Source organism: Pyrgilauda ruficollis, unplaced genomic scaffold, assembly GCF_017590135.1.
Source record: "Pyrgilauda ruficollis isolate IOZ18807 unplaced genomic scaffold, ASM1759013v1 scaffold2, whole genome shotgun sequence".
In the NCBI taxonomy this organism is placed as follows: Eukaryota; Metazoa; Chordata; class Aves; order Passeriformes; family Passeridae; genus Pyrgilauda; species Pyrgilauda ruficollis.
Window position 1 is genome coordinate 9483485 of NW_024519206.1, and position 20939 is coordinate 9504423.

The window sequence follows — 20939 nt, forward strand, 5'->3', positions numbered from 1 at the left end:
CACAGAAAATTACAAATGAAAGAGGGACTGAAATCAAACCACAAAATCCAGAGAAGTTTCCTTTTTTAACAGGAAAAGGAAAAAAATCCAGTTCAAAACAGAAATTCAAAAGAAATTTAAATCCTAAAGCTGCTCTTCCTCATAGGAACACAGAGACATAAAGAGCCAGAATCTGATCTCGTTGCAGATCCCAAGCAGCTCCGCTGAATTAAGTAGTAGATGGCTCGCTTTGACAGTGTATGTTGTCAACATGGACCTGTTTTTCAGCAATGAGTATGTTAGGAACTTGAAAATCTGGCCATGGGTGCCTCACTCTGGGAGTCAGGAGATACCAGACGCCCTTGAAAGACAAGCCTTTGTTTAGGTGCCTGTATGGAAAGCAGCCACTTCTGAAAATGCGATTTAAGACATCAGTGTAAGACCTGAAATATGCATTGTGGCGCCATTAAAAGCTTAAGGCTGATTTTCTTCATGTTAGATAGGGGTTGAAAACGGATATAAATAATAAGAGTTTCATATTCTTTATGACATTTAAAGCTGAAATTAAGTACTTACTAGCTTGGGTTTCTCCTTTTTGCTTCAGCTTGATAAAAAAATGCAGTTTTGGAAAGGCTCAAAGGCATTAAATTTTTTAGGTTATACCTTCTTACCAACTTATTGGTCTTGCCAATTATTTGCTAAATATCTATCAAATTGCATCATAATTACAATTTTACCTGTAAATCAGCTATTCATCCCTTTGAAACAGATTTTTATCCCCATTAATATACAAGCTAATAAGCCCTGAAAACCTAAAAACCACAAATTCATTGTTTTCTTCATTGTAAAGTGAGAGATTATTTTTGGGTTTTATTCCTCCATTTGAGAACCTTTAATCAGTTCAGCAGAAGACATTTCTCCCAAGTTTAAGGATGCTTTAGCCTGTATTAATAATAAATCCAAAGGCAACTGTTTTTATGAAATGTGGTCTAAAGAGCACATGAATAAGAAGTCAGCCAAGAAGTTGTAAGTGAAGCTAAAAGCTGACTTCTTGTCCCTTCTCACAATTAAAGCTAAAAGCTGATTTCTTGTCCCTTCTCACAATTACCTGGCCTCCTTAATTCAACAGCATGGTGCTGCTCGCTGTGACATAGCCTTGAAATGTGATCTGCTATAATAAGTCAGATGACTGCAAATATATCTGCAATGACTGAAACAATATTCTAAGGTTACAACGTTTTTGACCTATCATATCCGGTACTTTATGTCTAATACCTTAAGTATTCATTAGTCATAATTACTGTGTGTTATGGTAGATAAGGTAGTGTAAAGGTTACCTTTCCAATGTTGTGTACAACTAGAAATAGGACTCAAGCTTTCAGTAATGTTCATAGTATAAAAAAAAGTTTATCTTTACAACTCTCATAGAATTGTATGAGATACCTGGACTGATCACGTTTTATTCATCAATTGCTTACACGTCATTTTTGAAGATTAAAAAAGTACTGGGTTTGGTTGTATTTTCCTTGGATAATTTGATTCTATTTATTTTTATAGTGACTCTAATCAGTGAAGTTCTACTAGGCCTTTGTCACATATTTTTGATACAGGATTGTGCATCTGAGCTCTTATGTTTTGTGCATTCATTTCCTGGAAAAAAACACTCTGTTTCTCACCATCAGGTACATTAAGCAAAACAACGCTTTTTATAACAATGCAAAGGGAAAAAACCCACCACTAAAAGAACTCACCACATAAAGAAACTGTTCAGCTATGTATTCACTCAGGTGTTCAATCAGGTTTTTGAGTCAGCAAAACATCAGCTAATCTTGTTGTTGATGCATATTTAACCATGTATCTTGGTGTTTTGTTCTTTAGGAATAGCATTATCATACTTACATTGCATATGTATGTTTTTTTCAGCCAGAATCTGAGCTCTGGAGTATGTGTCTCTCAGCTTCACAAAGCAATCAGTGCTACACCATCCTGATAATTCTGTCACTTTTAATGACTGAAATACAATTTTCAAAAAGCTCTACAAACACCCACCTGTTCAGAAGTCTGAAAAGACTTCTGCAACTGGAAGTTTTCTCCTTTAACAAGGAATTTCTTATGCACAGTGAGTACATCACAGTTACTCCTAACCCAGTGACCCCACTCCTTTCAGAAAAGGCCTGGCTTTGTCGTCCTTGTAACTTAAAAGCAGGACGTGGCTTTAATTCCCAAGTGACCTCACAAGGCTAATCTGAAGCTCGCGTAAAGGCCCAGAGATAGTCTTTAACGTTGCCTACCGAAAGAGAAGACCATTTCTGGCTTCCTTAGGAGTAATAGGGCAGAAACCCAAGAGTATTTCAGCTAAAAAATAACTCTTGAGACCTGGCCAGCTCTGGGCAGGGCTGCTGTTACCTCTGTGCCCACGGTACTTAAAAGAGAACCCCTTATTCAGTAATACCTCCAGTTGCCTCTGATTACCATAATGACTGTAATTAGTGCCTACACCCCCAGAGCAGTGTGTGCTGGTCCAGCAACCCTCCACCCACGGCTGGCACCCCCAGCCATTTCCTGCAGCCCACGAGGTGGGCACTCCCTGCCTGTACTGACACTTTCTGCACTGAGGCTGCTAATATGGGAGTAATGGTAATGCCAGAAGCCGATATTTTTACTTCATCTTCCAGTAACATCGTATTTCTCCATGTTTCTCTTCCCAGGCTCTCAAAGGTTCTCACTAAAAATGATTTTCCAGCTTAGAGAAAGCCTACAAGGTGCAATAAACAGTAGGATTTAAGTACTGCATATGCTGAGAATGCAGTTATAAAAAAAAAGTAATGATGCCAGATCTGCTAGCAATCAGGACAACTCTGCTGAAGTGAAGGGAATAATTCCAGTTTGCATTTTCTGATCCCTACTGAAGCTGATAAACACGGAACATCACTTCAGTACACTAGGTGCCTGTTAACTGAAAGACATGGAAATAGAAGCATATTTGATTTAGAGATCTTTATGGGACCTGTTCTTGAAGGCAGGTCTCTGCAAATCACTGAATATTTTGAGCACTGACTAGCTTGAGGGAGTGCTCACTCAAAAATCTTGCAAGGTTCGTTCCTCTTGCCTTCATTTTGAATGTAATGATTTATCTTTGTTGACACCTACAGGAGCAGATAAGATCAAATAATGAACTGCTTTAAACTCCTTTAAATGATAGGGGTGGTTTCAGTAAACATTTTCCATCAAAATAATACAACCAATGCTTAACCTGGCATCTTCCATTGTCACACACAGTTCTTTTTGGTTTTTAAATCCAGTGCAGTGAGGAAGCCATGATTATTCAGTGGCAATGAAACTGCAGTTCCACTGATTGTGGTGTTAACAGCTGCAACTTCGAGGACTTACACAACTTTTGAATTTTGATCAGCAGTGGTGCTGCCTTGTGGCTGGAAGCTCAGGTAGGAACAGAGAATAAAAAGGGCTGTAAAACTACCTCAAAATGGTAAGAAAAAACAACAGTTGCATTTCAGCACATGCTTGCACCAAAGAGAATCAGTCTAAGATAGTTTGGAGTCACTGGACCACAGAGGATCTATGAGGATTCTCTTTGCATGCATTTCTTGCTGAAGGCGAACTTCAAAGACATAAATTGGACAGTGATGTTGCCATACTTCAGTAAAACTTACAGACTACAGTAATGCAGATGCAAAAACATGTAAGAAATGCTCATAAATACTTGCACATGTAAAACCCTACAGTTTTGCTTTTATATTGTTAAGCACTCATTTTACTTGGTTAGTTTACTGGCATTTTGGACTTAATTTCTAAATATAAAAATACTTTTTTGGAATAGGGGATAATTATCTCACTTTATTAACAGTGGACAAGTTTAACCATAGCAAAATACTGTTCAAATATTAATCTTTTAAATATGAGGGAAAAGAACAAAACTGAAAAAAAGGTTCATAGACTAGTCTTCCTGATGAGTGTCTTGAAATGGATTCTTCAACAACATCTGCAAGCTGTAAGTGATAATTTTTTCCCCTCATAAACATCTAAAATCATATACAAGTTCAGTCATGATTGTTAAATTGTGGATCAAAGGTACAGTTTATTATGATGAAGAGAGCATTTAAATACACCCACAAAGAGCGTTCATTACCAGTGCCACCAGGCCCGTTGTTACTGCCTTTGCTGCTTTTGAATACAGACACTGGAGCTGTTTGGTTGAACAAATATACATATTTCTGATCTGACATGAACAATCTTGTTGCAACAACGTCTTGCAACAGGTACAACCTGTCAAGCCTCACACACTGAGAGGTCGAGGCTTGTGTGTGAATCCAGGCTCCTGTTCCTTGGCAGCCTGGGCACATCTCATGCACTGGCCATGCGTTGCTTTCACTCTGGTTCCTTCACCAATGTTTATTTGCTGACTAGCTGCACATGGAGCATTTAATAGCAGAGCATGCTGGACTGCCTCTTGTGACATGACTTCTTCCAGGATTCATTTCTCTGGTCAAAAGAGTGCTGCATGATACCAGCCCCTTCAGCTCAGGCCTCAATCTCACTTCCCCGTTTCCATTATCCAGAACCTTCCTCACTCACTGAATCAGACAAATCGTGACAGGAAAAATGCTAAGAAAGTTATCAAATCTGACAATCAAATCTTCATTTAAAGCCATCCATCCATAGCACGTCTGCATGTATGTTTCTATTAAGTTCACATGAATGACCAGACCTTCTGTAATTGGTGCCTCTTTTGTTCAAAGTTTGACCGACTGCTGGACATTGGGAAATGCAGTTATGAGCCAAGGAAAAATGTCATTAAGTACTTTGATGAATTTGAGTGTTTTTTTTGTCAGACACATTTTCCTTGGAACTTTCTTCTTCCTTGGAATCTCAGGCACTTTCAAAAATTCCTAACTTGACAACTTTTTGGTGGATTTGCCCTTGACAAATCATTCCTGCCAAAATGTCTGTGTCAGTTCAGAAATTACACCCTTCACAGATTTTTATCCTTGCTTCTTTGCCAAAGATGCTGTAGCTGGAGCTCTTCTAGCATGACATACCAAGTGAGTGCTCCTCATTGCATACATAATCTGAAATTGTACTTTGAAAAACCTCCTACAGCAGGCTCATTCAGCCATTTGAATTACAAGGTGCTAAGCTTTGCTTGATATCTTACTTCTAGATTTCGGGAGTGGAGACAAATAAGATTTGTCTTCTTTTGCTGCCACTTGCATTGGAAAGATCTACTGTCTTTGGAATTTTTCCATGTAACTAAGTATGAAAGAAGGTGATTTTTAAAACTTACAACACTTTGCAATCAGTTCAAACAATCATTTAAAATTCTTTCTTTGGATGTGTTCAAGTTTTCCTATTGCAGCTTGTTCTAGTCAGCTCAGAAATTAAAACCATTTCTCCTTTACACATATGCTATCCTTTTGGTCAAATTCCTTATATCAGCATCATGAATTTTCTTTTTTTTTTTTTTAATTTTTTTTTATTTGGCCTGCAAAATAACATCTTGTTTGTGTAATTTGAATTAAATTTGATGGTTTTCTAAACCTCCACAGGGTTGTCACATAAAATAATAGTATTATTACTGTCCGAAGCTATACCAAATTCCAAGCATGGGCTTTACAATGAGCAAACAGTCTTTGCCATCTCCATTTTGCTACCTATGTCACCAAGGCCTCAGTAGTATTGGAATCCTTACAGGAGTTTCCATGACAAGTGTTGAGACTCAGGGCTGAATAATGTACTGGAACTTTATCACTACAACCTCTCTACAATGAATAATCTTGAAGACTCCATATGAGCTTGTTGTCATTATCAATTTGTGCTCCAATAAAGTCAGTTGCTTTTTCTTGGGAAAGTTTGCTCTGTCATCTACCGTAATGGATGTCATCTACTGGATGTCATTTACAAGAAACCATTGCAAGATCTTAAGATCCATGATTTCTGTTATCTATTTTTGAGTAACTGGAACTATACATTTAGTTTTTACCCTCTTCCAGTTGTAAAATACCAAGATCACATCTGCTTGCAAAAAGCAGTACAAACAAGTTGTACTCAGCTTCTGAGAGACAGGCATGTCTTCAGATTATTCAATACAGTGACCTTGTGATGAAAATCTTTGTTTTACAAGATTATTACCCCTTAGAATTTTGCTACAATTTGCCTTTTTCATTCTTTCTCCACCAAATACTGAAAACTTGTCAAGTCTCTGGTATTCCTTGCAGTTGTTTGAAAATTAAGAGCTTTGGTGCCTCAAACTTTTTTTCTGGTTAGGGAACCCTTGTCAAGTAAATGTATTTAATCAGAAGTTATTCTCAATTAAAAGCTGCATGACCACAGAGATGGCACACATGGTCACAGACTTTGAAATAAAAACCCTGAAGATATTGAAATTACAGTGAGCAGAGCAAGGGTTTCATTTCCCTGAGCTTCATGGAAGGAAAGGCTTTAGTAATCACTGTTTAAATGTTTCAACTCTCTTCCTGGGATCAAGTACTATTTTTATTTGTATCAGGTGCTGATAAGTACAGGCCATTACTGCACCAAGAAAAAAAGGTTTACCTTTGGTTAGAAATAGAATTCCTTTTTTTAATTAAAGCACTTAAAACACATTCCATTTTAAATATATTTCATTTTATCTTCAGGAAAACATTATATTTTCTCATTATTTTGTTGAGTCTCTACTTATTACACTTCTAAAAATATACAGACCTCCTGATAAATGAAACCGTATAGATGGACTTGGATTTGTTTGTTGACTGTTGTTTATAGACTAATCTGAAATTTAGCAGAATGTTGAAGGGAAAGTCAGAAAGTTAGGCTTGTTCTTGAGGGGAAAAAACCCAAAACAGTTAAATACATTTACAGTAGACCTTTTTTTCTTAAAAAAAGTTCTTTCAACATCATAAAAAATTCCTCTATTTAAAAATATTTCCAAGAGAAACAAAGTAATTAAGCAGATATTTTGACTAAAAATTTTGATCTCTTCTTCTGTTTAAGAGTCATACTAAAATCACAACAGTTTGGGAAAGTGATGCAAATTTTTCATAGCCTAGCCTCACCACAACTTTCACTCTTAAGAAATGCCTCATTCGATGTTCCCAAATGACATCAGCCAAACTTTCAATAAGTACCAGCCTGGCTGTAAATGCCACTTTACATTATGTTGGATTTTTGAAAAGTAGAAAACCATGAAAAGAGACATGTCTAACAAAAAAAAACCAAAAACAACCACACACACACAAAAAAAATTACTTTCTTACTGTTTATTTCCTTTTAGACATATCCTGCCATATGTTTCAGCTTCATTTTCATGACAAGCAGCAATATTACCATGATATATGTCTTTGTAGCTCTAAACATTAGTGAAACATTAATGAATCAAAGAGATAGAAGTGACATAAAAATATGCTGTCAAATCATCATTTCAAAAGATTTTTTGTTTGTTTAACACTTTGTTAGATATAAACACTAGTTAGTGTATTAGAGGACTAAGAAAAAGATTTCCATTAAATAAACAGAAATGAACTATCCTTCCTTCATTCCATCACCAGGAATCCAGTGGTTCTATAAAGTAAAAAAGCCACGTTGAAATAGAAAATCTGGTTACATCCATGAAGTATTAAAGGTGTATTTTTTTTCTTGTCCCTTTCCTTCCCCTTCTGATTTTTTTTTGTGTCTTTTCTTTAGTCAATATCACAAAGACCAGCAGTAGTCCACCTATAAAAAATAAAGTCTTTATTTTGTTCTATGAGTTCTGAAGTTAATAGAGGTTTAGAATTTGATTTTGCAAATTTGGATGTTTCTGTCATGTTTAGTAATAAATAAAATTCTCACTTCAACATTCCTAATGACTTTATGATACATTACAACATTCATAATATTATGAATATTTTTGTTGTTACTTTTTGTATGAAGACTTTATTCCAATTACTCAGTGGTCAGTGGTACTGATAGTCTTATTAATTTACCCTTTGAGCATAAAGATTTGAAGCATATTTAACTTTAAAAGATTGATGATTGATGCATATTTAACTTGAAATGTGTGCGCTTACATGCTTTTCTGATGTCATATTTAAGAAAAAAAAAGTTTTAAATTCAACTTCTACAGTAACACACATTATTTTGAAAAATGGACTCTCTTCTATAACAGGTATCACATGTAAAGGTGAAGAAAAAATGCGATGAAGTGGTTTTTATCCACACCATATTATGTTCAGTTGGTTTGAATCAAGAGATTCCTGAATACAATTTGTATGTAAACATTTGAAACCAGAGTAAACAGACAATTTGAAAACAAATAATACTCTAACATCTTTTACAAACATTTCCACTGACAAAACACCCATGAGTCATATTTTTAAAGCTTTGCAATAAAAAAGCTGCTATAGCAGGGTTCTATTCCACACACACACACAGAAATGCTTGGAAACTCACATTAGTTTGATAGTGGAATAATTCTATTCCAGAACATGCTCTTTTGCCAACTTCCCCCCACCACCCCCCACCCTTTTTTTTTTTCATATGGAAACAGCATATGAAAAAATATGGAAAATTCCCCATGAAATACAAGGCTGGAAACACAGTGTACTCAATCACCAGAAAAGCATGTACATTTTCACAGAGCCTCTTTGTAACAGGATAATGCAATTAGAAATAAAAGTATACCTTTCTTTTATTGATATTTCAGTCAGAGAATTCATATTTTAAATGAAAATTTTATGCTTGTCATTATGTGTGAAATGCATACTCTTGAAGAAGAAAACAGAAGTAAAAAAGAAGTTTATAAAGCATACTCTAACAAACTTAGAATTTCCAAAACCTTATGAAGCTTTGATTTTGTTTGATTTTGGGTTTTTTGTAAAGTAAAAATCTAATCAGTCTATCTCTGGCTCACATATTCCAAGGTATTTGTAGACACAAAATTAAGCAAGCAAATGTAAATCAAGCATGTTTGTGCCTTCCAGAGTTTGCTCCAGGATCTTTTTGAGAGTGCAGCAGAGATGCTGCACTCTACAATTGCTTGCAGGTGATGACTTCCAGAGCACCCAGCAGTTCTGGCACCCTGCCACCTCTGATAAACCTTAAAATTTGCTACACAGGTCTGTACTACTGAGATTCTATCAGAAATAGCACCAACAGGCAAGAAAGAGTCCAGAGAAGTGAGGAAAGTATTCTATCAAAATATTTGCCTGGCATTTCTGCAGGAGTCTCCACAGAGCTGTAAGATAGACCTGGGGCAAGTCTATCCAAGTGTAATCTGTTTCAGAGAAATTACGTGGAATGTTTCATCTGGGAGAGCAAAACAGATACCTCCACAGTTCATTCTAATTTTACGATCCATGAAAAATGAAGGATCCCATAAATTTCAGAAAAGTATTTGAGAAAAAAATATGGCCAAGCCTATGAAGAAAATTTATAGAGCCAAGACCAGTTTAATATACTACAGCAACAGAGAGCAGGCCAGGGATGGTTTGTAGCACTGTGCTAACACAGCTGAAGTGTTTGAGAGAAAGGGATGAAAGAATTTTTAATGGAAAGAAAAATGTTAAAAGGCTTCTTAGGGCCATGTGATAACTGAGTGAGATGCATCAAGAAAAGACTTGATACAGAGACTTCTCTTGATGACACAATTTTAATTTTTCATGCAATGATTAATAATAATGTAGCCTTTAATTTTTTTTCTCTTATTTAAAAAAGACCGGAAAACCCACTTTAAATCCCATTGGGCTGCAGAGAACAGTACACAGCCCTAACAAATACTTGAAGGCTGATTTTTTTGCACCAGTATTGCACTGAACATAATTTGTCACTACGTCCCATTTATATCATTCGTTACCAAACAGAGTGAACACATAGCAGGCACAGAGGAAGATTTTTCATGGAAATCATGACATTGCCATGGACAAAGAAGTGTGGTCCAGAGGCTTGTGGCTGAAGTAACCTCACCAGCTTCAGGAGCCAAGGATGATGTGGGCTGAGGCTCCATTGCCATGATATCCTCTTCCCATGAAATGAAGATGATCCGTGGGTTTTATTAATGATGTCGCCCAATTATCCAAGTGAGATGTTGCAGGATGTCTTTAAGTTAGCAGAGTTTATGCATCCTTTTGCTTCTATTCTACTCATTGTCTTTGATGTTTAGACTGCACATGGTGTCTTAATGGAGAAAGAAAACCTTTCTTCTCGTACCAAGGCAGCTTTTCTGTGATTTTTTTTCATAATACTAACTGAAGATAAAACTCACTTGATCACTGCCAGATACACTACAAAAAGCTGCAAGTGTTGTTTCAGAAAGCCTACAAATACTTGAGGGTCAGTTACCTGTTTCAGTTCTGCACCTGCTGTCTTGTGTAATCATAATTATACTCCAGAAGAAACCACAGAGAAGAGGAGGGGAATGAGGACACTTTTGGGGTTTCCTGAAATGTTCCTCGCTGGAGGACTTGTAACAAGACTTTAAGGGAATTTCAGACCTATTAATCCCATGGGTCATCAAGATCTGGAAAGATAGAGTCTCCTGGGAGAGAGGCAAAAATTCTTTGGAATCACATAAGAGTTGACCAAAATCAACTTAGCCGCAGTGATTCCTAAATTCCGAGCCCTTGATTTTGGAACACAAATTTTCAATGAACCAGAGAATGGCAGCGCACTGAGCACAAAAACCACCTCTCCATGGTCTTAATAAGGTATAGGCAACAGAGTTTTAATAAGGTATTTGTAATCCTGTGTGGGATGTGAATTGTACCATTTCCTTGTACTAACGGCGTTTCAGAGGAAATTATCATTTTCAGGCTACAAGTAAATAATCAGAAAATAGTTAAGGGGGCCTTAATACATGTTTGTTTCTCGGATATGTTGTCTATCGCGACCACACTGAGTGGAATAGACCTTTCTGGTGCAGTGCAGGACATGTGACTGTTACCAATCCTCAAGTTTCCAAAGCATAATCAACATAGTTTCCTATTCTTCTACTCAACAAATATCCCAAATATCCTTTTCTCTTTTTTTCAATTGCATTTCAATTCATCATTTCACCACTACAGAGAGTTTCTAAATAATTTTTCTCTATTCCGCAAGAATTAAAAAGAGAAAAAATGGGCCAGTTTTGGTGCACGTCCAAGCTCTTGATGGCATCCGATGACTTTTGATGGCTTTCACTTCGGCAAAGATTTTTTTTTTCAATACCCATGCCATGTCACTCATATCTCCGTCAAAGTTGTGTCTCCCTCCTTGATTTTTTGAGATGCTTTTGCAGCATCTCGAGGTTACTTTTGCAATGTTTTCGTCCTTTGCACTAAACCTCATGTAATCCTGGTCCATGTATTAGGCATATTAAATATTGCAATTCTCTATGTTTATTATTCTTCAATTACAATTCCTAGGATCGTATTGCCATACCCTACTGTTTGAAAGTCCTTCTTTTCTGTCTCCAGGATTTCAGTGGGGATCAATTCAGGCAATCACTTGTCTCCCAGCAATTCATGGCAACCCATACCTTTTGATGGCTTTCACTTTGACAAAGAATTTTTTTTTTTTAGTATCCATGCCATGTCACTCCTATCTTCCCCTCAAAGTTGTGTCTTCCTCCTTGATTTTTTTTCCTGCTTTTGCAGCATATGTGAGGATAGTTTTGTATGTATTTCAGCGGTCAGTAGGGCTGGCTATTGGCCATTGGTGTTTACAGACACATTTCTGGAATCTGTTTTTTTAAATGCTTTTGTAATCAAATTGAACAGGAAAGCTTTCCAGTGTCTCTCATCCTCAATTTAATTACAAACTAAAAGGCTTTTTTTAATTTAAAATTAAGTCTTCTGTTGTTCTTTTTGGGGATTGTTTGTTTCTTGGAAATATGATTCATTGGTCTTGGGAGCTGATAGTAGGAATTTAGATATAAAATTTAAGTGTTCTCTTTTCAGTACAATTAACCCTTGGAAATTTTTCTACTTACAGAAAAATTATTCTATTTCTGGTATTCTGCAGTTTTTCATCTTGCCATCTCCTTTTTTTCCAGAGGTCTCAGTGCCAAAATTGTTACAGTTGCTAGCTGGAGCCGCTGAAGGTTTTCAAGGCTGATCTCTCACTGAAGTATCATATTACTCTTTTGCATGTGGATGCTTCTGCGTTGTTCTCTTTATTGTTTCAAATCAGACCATGCATAAAAGTAAACTTACTATAAACCCACTTTGACTTTTATGTGCATCACAGTCAAGAGAATACTTATTAATGTCAGTTTGCTTTCATGGTGTCTGTCAATGCAGTGTACAATTCAAAGTCTGTCCCTCCAAACCAGAGACCAGACACCAAATGAAAGTGAAAGAGGTCCCAGACATTTTTACACTGAAGTGCACATTGTTTCTTGTGTAATTTTTAACCCTAGAAACAGTAAATACCAAGAGGCTACAGATTCTCTGTATATTAAGCTTTGTGTTTTGGCATATGATCAGTGTATCAGCTCCTTATACAAAAAATGGACTGACCTTCTGAAGAGTTCATAAGATTACTGTAAAAATTCTCCTAGTTTTATGTCTAAGCTTTTGCATCTGCAAAACCTTGAATTCAGCATTTGTGTTTACTGTTTCCTATGTTTAACTTGAATTTAAGATAGAAAAATTGCAGTCAATTTTTCTTTGTTGGTAACAGAGTCAAACGCATACAATATGAAAAATATTGTGTATAGACCCAAGGAAGCTTTGGGATTGGCTGTTTGAAAAATTAATCCTTTATCAAGTGACAAGTCCAATTCTCATAAAGGGGTAGAAAAAAACTGGGTAAAGATTTCTCAGTTCATTTGGAGAAAAATGTGCGCTTCAAATACATGAGTGACAACCTGCAATGAAGAATGCTTGAACAGTGATTGTACCCTACAGCACGCATTTATTTGGCAGAATAAAAAGCACTCATACATTTCTAAGGACCAGTATGTAGGTGAACAGTCCTGCAACATACTATGTGCTTTCAATTCTCAACAAATGTAGTGGAAAATGAATGAAGGTTCAAACCTTTATACATCTAACATCTTTTTTTCAAAAGTATATGAATCCTTTTTCTTTTTTTTTTTTTTTTTTTTTTCCTTTTCCCTACAGGCATTTCAGCAATTTCTTCTAGCAGTATATTACCTAGCATATTATTCATTCACTAGCCTGGAACCTGAAACCTCACTTTGCTCCAGATTTCCAATATGACCTTGAAGAAGTCATATTCTTTTTAATTTTTTTTTTTTTTTTAAGGAAACGAAAACTTTTTGAATGCCAGAACTTATTTTTGCTTCTCTCTCTTCAGTACTCTTTTTTGGCACATAAAGTAAGATAAAAAAAAAAAAAGTCTTTTCCACTTTACAGATCATAACAGAAAATAAATTTTAAAAATTAATGCAGTCACATACTGAAGAGATTTTTAATAAGACTGTTAATGAAGCATTATAGATGTAGTCTGCGTATTTTTTCTTGCTGGGAAAAATGCTGAAATTATACAAAATATAATTACAGACTTGTCAGTCTCTGTCTTTGAAAGCAAGACACTACCAGTAAATTAAGATACTTATAATTTAATACGTGATAACCACTAAAAACTGCTTTTAATTGTCATGACAAGCTTCTTTAATCAGAAAATTTTGGGAGATCTAAAATCCAATATATATCATTGTAAATGGAAGATTAAGAATATGCATGCAGACATAAAAGAGTTCATATAGCTCCCTGTTATCATCATCCCAACAGAACTAAGTATCTTCTGCCAGACAGGCTATGAAAAACAGACATTTCACATGTGTGCAACTGGAATTCGTTTTCTTCTGGAATTACTACACATATGGAAAAATAAGAACTATGCACAGACTTTCACATACGTACACATGAAGATAGAAAAGTACAAATAGGTATGTGTATCCAATTTATGCAGATTGAGAATAGCTAAGAAAAAATCCCAAAAAACAAGATTTAAAAATGGCAGGAGAATTAAAAATATGTAATTTCACAGTTTTGGGAAAATGAGATATGGCTTATTATTTGAGGGTTCGAGTTTGACAGTAATGACTCTGTAATAGTAGTTCAGTACATCAGTAGTTCTCTGTGTCTTGGAATATTGCCTAGGACAAAATAATTATGGAATCCACAGTTTGTGGCAGCCTTTTCTCATTTTTATATAGCAAAAAATTTAGAATGGATTTAGAGCCTACATAGTGAAAGAACAGGGCCATACACATGCACAAACATATGACATATGTATGTATGTAATATTTAGCAAGTGGAAGATGCGCTGCAATTGATCCCAATTTCATAGATGTGATCCATAATGCAGATTATTTATTGCCCTATAACCCCACGCTGAATGATAAAATAAGGAATCCCTGAAAGGTAAAAATCAGGATTTCTGATTCTAGAACAACATGCATTCTCTTACATATTAACAACATTCTCTTACATATTAACAAAGCACTTCAGTGTCTTACCAGCATTGTACAAGAAAATGCAATCCTGCTGTACCTCTCAGATTGTCAACCCTTTGACTGTGGGCAGTGGTTTTAAGCTTCTGATACAGCAAACTCTGATGCACCTTTTTAACAAACAGGATTTATACATTTCATAAGTCTGCTTTCATAAACTGCAGCCTGTAATGACAGGCACAAATTTATTGAACAGACACAGGTGAGAAACAAGAACATCTAGAACAATCAACAGAATACAACCAGTAGTATAATGACCTATTATGATATGAAAATTCAGATCATATCAGCTTAATGATTAGTCATTAGAGTTTAAAATACATACCCATGAATGAAGAATAATGTCCCTTTACTCTGAATTGTATCTCCAATTAGGAAAACAAAACAGTATTTGTATTTAGACTGTAAGGAATATTTCTTCCAGTGTAGCAAAAAGAACTTCCTCTAATGTGTTTGGATGTAGAAAATAGATATCAAAAAAATCTTGCTTAAATTTAGCACTCCTGGATAATTTTTCCAGGATGCAAACTACTATGGAAGTGTACAAAGCAGAAGGATGTAGGGCAGCAAAATTAATCAAAAAAAGACACCCTGACGATTTCTTTGGGAACACGGGAATACTAAAGCTATAGAAGATGAGGAGAAAACAAAACCTGTAGTGAGAGGAAGAATGTAAAAGACATTTCAGGTGTTCCTCAATGGGAAAAATGAGAGGAAGGATGAAAGCCATCAAAATGCAGAGAAACTCAGGGGCTAGGGAGAAGCCACCTCAGACTCAACTTTTCTACATACTTGACATCTTGTTTCGTATTTGATGCTTTCTTACTGTCTTATATTTTCCATTAATTATAATTTTAGTTCGTGTCACACTGTGCTTTTTCATCTGTTGACTCAAAGGAGATATCCGTTTATCTCTGATTTCAACCTTTCTAACCTTTCAGCCTCTCTAACCAGAAGAAATATGTTAATTATGTGAAACTTGAAATATTGAAAAGGTCACAAAAACCTACAGATGAGTGAGATGTAAATTATACGTCTTGAGACAAATGTGTACGCATGTCAATCTTTTTGCATTCACTCCAATGCCAAGCTTATTTTAGCCTTCTTCAGGCATGCACTTTACAGACTTCCACATTACCCTTCACCTCAGTTCTACAGCTCCTTTCTGGTCGTTGCTACTTGCAGCTTCCTTTGCACCACCTGGACTTTTCAGCCTTTTTCTAGGCTATGCAGCAGGCTGTGCAATAAGGAAGGAGCCACAACATAAAGGTGCTCCAGACAATGTGAAACCTAGAAACATTCCTCTGCCAGTGGATCAGCAGAAAAGATGCCCCCATGTGGGAAAGTAGGGATGGAGATGAAGGCACCCGTCTATCACCCAGGATGTGAGGCTTGGCAGGTCTGCCCTGCCGTGTAAGTGCCAAGAGCTCTCTCTTCTTGGCTCCTGGATCAGTTTTAAGTCAGATGGGGACTGCCACCTGCTGGGTGACCTTCTGAAACTGACTCATGGGTTTAAGATCAAGATAATTGTAACAGGAATTTATATGAGCAAAAACTCAGCAAGGGCCTAAAATTAAAGAATTGACTAATCAGACTCAGTGAGAAGGGCAAATTTGCCTTAAGTAGATCACCTACAGTTTCATGGCCAGCTTGCTGTTGCTTTTAGTAATACTTTTCTTGCATGCTGGTTAAAAATCTGTAGGGTTTGCCCTCTTTTAAGTGAAATAAAGCTTTTCAAAAAGGCAGCATACAAGACCCTACCTGCCTGCTTATTCTCCCATAGATCTTAGGGTTTAGCTCCAAGGTATGATACCATTGTCTTTTTAAATAAAGGAAAAATTTAAAAATATTTTCTAAAAAAGGAAAAAAAAATTAAATAAATAAATGTCCATCAGCTCTTGACAAGGTGTTATACCTACATATGTCAAAGTCAATAACAAAATATTCTTTGTCCTCATAGAGATCTTGAAGGAATTTTGCGCAGTTCACTCAGTATAACTGTGAACATTCAATGCATGAGATAGATCAAATCTTCTGAGAAGTGTGTTTTGTGTACATAAGCCATTCACTCATCCTGACTCCAGGATTCTTACTGTGGGGAGACTTACAGCACAGACCAAGAAAGGCAAAATTCTGTCTTGGCTGGGCATGGCAGAAAAGACTAATTTTATAAATTGCTTTAAGTTTTTCTATCTATTTAGTCTCTTAAATATGCCTCAGAAAGCTGGCCTAAGGAAGTTTAAGAAATAACTTGATGTCTAGAAAGTGTTGCAAGTGGTGTATAGAAGATGCATTTCTGTTATTTTCCCTGTAATAGGAGGTACTCTGAACTAAGGTGAAGATATAAAATGTGGCAGTCTATAACCAGATTTGGGCAGCTGTGAGACATCAGGTACAGCACAACCTCTACCTAAGAATAACTACAATTTCCAAACAAAAATATTATGCTTGATTATTTGATGAAGTTCACATTACATGAAAGCTCAGTTGTTATCTGCTGATTTTTGGGGTAAAATTCAAACAAAAATGCCAAAAAATACTAATACTGGAAAGAACAATGGAAAACTGAAAATAGATCTGAAATGAAAGTGTGATAAAGTCCCAGAAGGTTCATACCTGATCATAGATCTCAATAGGCTAGTGAAGCACACCATGGTCTGCAGTGAGTGCCTTGGCTTCAATATCAGAAAGGAGGCTGCCCAGGAAAAGTCAGGGCCCAGGACCTGACTTGCCAAAATCCACACTGGAAATGGGGAGGTTATCACTTAATTAAATTAACAGTGCCACCGTTTCACAATCTGACTGCCTCCTGACAAAAGGAAATGGTCTAAAACATGGAAAAGTACTCCTTGGAGAGCTGAGTGGACTTATTTAATCAACTTCTGTCTGAAGCACAGGACACAGCAGCAAATGTGACTGCAGCAAAGGGTAAAGCAACAGAAAAATCACACATGCTAGCATTAGTTTAGGTTTTTAAGATGATGGTCAATGATGTATCATCACAAAGATTTTGGTTCTGTGGCCAAATAAAAAGAAGAAGACTATCCTTCTGAGAGGATTTCAAAGGAACTACCTACAAAATGATGGAGTGTAATTGAGAAGGGGGACCCAGGCTGTTCATAACAACGTGGTGGTGTTGGGATGAGAGACAATGGGCATAAAATGAAAAAGTCTAGACTAGACAGAAGGAAAAGCTTTCATCAGCTGAAACAAGTTGCCTGGTTATGAGGAGAGTGTGCTGTGTCCGTTCTTTGTTTTCACAGCAAAGCCCAGAGAAGCCTGGTCTGCCCTTATAGCTGATGTGAGCAGGAAGTTGAACTAGATGCTTCCAGAGGTTTCTTTCCATCAGAATATTTTGTGAGTCTAAGATTATATTGTACTGTGAAAGCAAATAGCTGAATAAATATTTAGACTCTAAGTAATCAACATGAGAAGAAAAATGCTTTAAAAATTGATTGGCAGAAGAAGAATTAGATGTTATGATGAGAAAAACAAAAAGAACACAGTAAAATTTCATTATATAAGGCTTATACAAGCATTCAAATACCTCTGCTCATGTATAAAGATCACACAAGAATTGAAATACTTCAGCTGACAAGCAATGATTGTGAACAGCAATATTCGTTTAAGTGTTAGTGGTCAGGATGAATAGAACAATAAATTGCAAAATTACCACAACAGGAATAAGCTAAATAATCTGCAATGTCAAGTTAATAATTGAACTAGATGATGATTAAGCAAGCCACAAAATACATGCCAGATTGGTGGCTAGAAAAGAGGGCAAAAGAATGAGTATTGCACAGAATGAAAATGAGATTTCTTGGCAAACTTCTGCATAAAAGGGCAGATATGCAGAGAAATTCTAATCACGGTTTAGGGAACTCCTTTCGCAGAATAGCTGTGTAAAATGAAAGTTTGCATAATGGCCAAAAACCCCCTAAATTAAAAAAGGTCAAAGAAATCACAGGAAAGAACTTAAAGAAATTGTAGTCAGCTTGAAAGTAATGAATGAGATCTGCAGGCTCCAACACTAGAAGAATATACTCTAAGTTAATGTACCTGTATAGCACCTGAGAAAAGAAAATAGTATGCAGTAATAGTCTCATTAAAGATAATAGTCAGGGATATAAATCAAGCCAGAATGTTACCCCTGGGTTTTGTTCAAAAATGCTGATAATCTTGAGATGCAGTCTAGGGCATCAATTTTTTTTGAGTATTCCTGCTCTTGGTGTTGTGCTAATAAGTGCTATGAAGATATGCTGCTCTAGTCTGAATACAACAGATGATGATGCAAAGGGAAAAGACAAAAAAAACCACAGATATGAAGATGCTCGTTTTACCTGAGAATATGAATATTCTAAAAGGGTCCCATTGACATGCTACACTGACACATTTTCTAGCATTTAACCTCCAGCTCATGAATTTTAATAATAACAATAATTATTTCCAGCTTGTCCATCTCCACTGAACTTTCCCTTTGTTCTTTCATCTTGTTTTTCCATCATTCTTTTCTAGTCATTTTTAACATTTATTATGGTTTAAGCATCACAAATCAAAATAAAATTTTGAAAGTTGCTTTTGGCTTGAAATGGGAGCCTAGGAGCTATAATTTCTTAAAAACAAAACATTTCAAGGGCTGAGCTCATGGTTTTGAAGCTATATTGTCTGGTGGATATTTGGGCAGTGAGTTCCCAGGGACTCTGAGTTTTCATATACTGAATTGCACTGTCTTGGAAGGATGGAGATCTTGGTAGTCAGGAAGCAGCAAGTATCTGAAGGGCCATTTGATAAAAACCCTGGGATCCTGATGTCTAGATCAGCAGCCAAAGTCTAAAACCCACTTTGTGAAAAAGCCAAACACGTGTCTACAGAGAGCAACATTTCCCAGGATATTTCCATTTTCAGCAGGTTAGTTTTCTTTGACAGAAAAACTGCACATCAGAAAATATCCAGCTGTCATTCTCACCTTATTATAATTTCTGCACAGTGGGCCTGTACACACAAAATACATCATTTTATCATGTCTTCTGCTTCCAGCTTCACAGATCGTACATCAGCCCCTGCTCAAAGCTTTTACCTTTCTAGGCAGTTTGGAAGCCTATTTTATTGTAGCATACATGAACCCTTCTGATTCTGCAATAGACACTCTGGGTTTTGTGCTAATACAATTTTTTCCTTGTCATAACATTGGGAAGCAGGTGTTCAGTAACCACACTGACATCTTGCTCTTCCCAAGACATTCTTTGGGCAGGACATCAACAGTTCATGTTGTATATCACAGCAAAGGGTGTCATGCCCAAAAGGGTGTCATGCCCAGTGTGCTTGAGGGCAGCTTTGCACAGTATGAAATGAAAGACAAATAAAAGCCAACAATATCCTCCTCCCCCCTGCCAAATAAAACATCAGCTTAAGAACTAGAAAAGAGCTGTTCAAATTTTCTTGTGTGGTTACAGTATGTTTGTTCCTTAACAGTAAAGTTATGAGCTTGCTCTTGGACTCTTGGAACAGAGAAGTTATGGTCTCTTATTAAAGAACTGTGGTTTTCCCCTTCAATTAGCCAAAAAAAAAAAAAATTATTGCCGTCAAAGTTTTGGGATGGTACTGATTTTTTGGAACATGGTTGATAAAGAAACCATAATATATCAAACTTAAAATCTAAAAGAGACAAGAAGAAAAGGTTATAAATGAGGTAGATACAGAATAGAAAAGCTGAGTGCAAATATGGGAGAGACTTCTGGGGAAATATAAGAATTCTAACACTGGGCCCCCGCCTTAAAATAATACTTCATTGTATGGCCTCAAATATTTTACAGTGTTTTTTTTTTTTTTTTAATTAATGTTCCCTTGCAAGTGAAAGTGCAGAAAATAATCTCTAATATTTTTTTTATTTGATTAAGGGATCCTATGTTGTTTTTATCACTCCAACAAAAGCTCAGTCTTAAAGAAAAGTCATATCACTTAACTTTTTCAGTGCTTTCATTATAAGCTCAATTCCTTGGGGCTCTGCAGATAGAGAAAAAAAATACATTCATTTCATGATTCTTCAGCTAACATAAAAATATGCCATAGTCATTTCAGAGCTTCAGCGCTTACATCTACACAATAGAGAGCATGTGTATTCGCCGTTATAGAATATTTTAACATCTAAACTAATCAAATTTCGACAACTTGAAGAGTAGAAGGTCCTCCATGGGATTTATTTCCACGGTAAAACCATGCTCCAGTTACATTTTTCATTTTTTATTTGCCTACATTTTGCTTTGCTGATTTTTGTACAAGGCCATTATTCCAAGATTAACCAAATTTGCTTGTATTCACTTTTAATTTCGAGTGACATTTAAATTGTTAAACCCCAAAATTATATATATCATTTGGATTTTCCCAGCAAAAATCTGAACATCTGCACAAGCCATATTTTCCTTTAGAGTACAGTATGGATTACCCCAAACCAGTATTTGATGTCCTATTTTGATGGAAATATTGAGACAAGCATTAACATCACTAGATG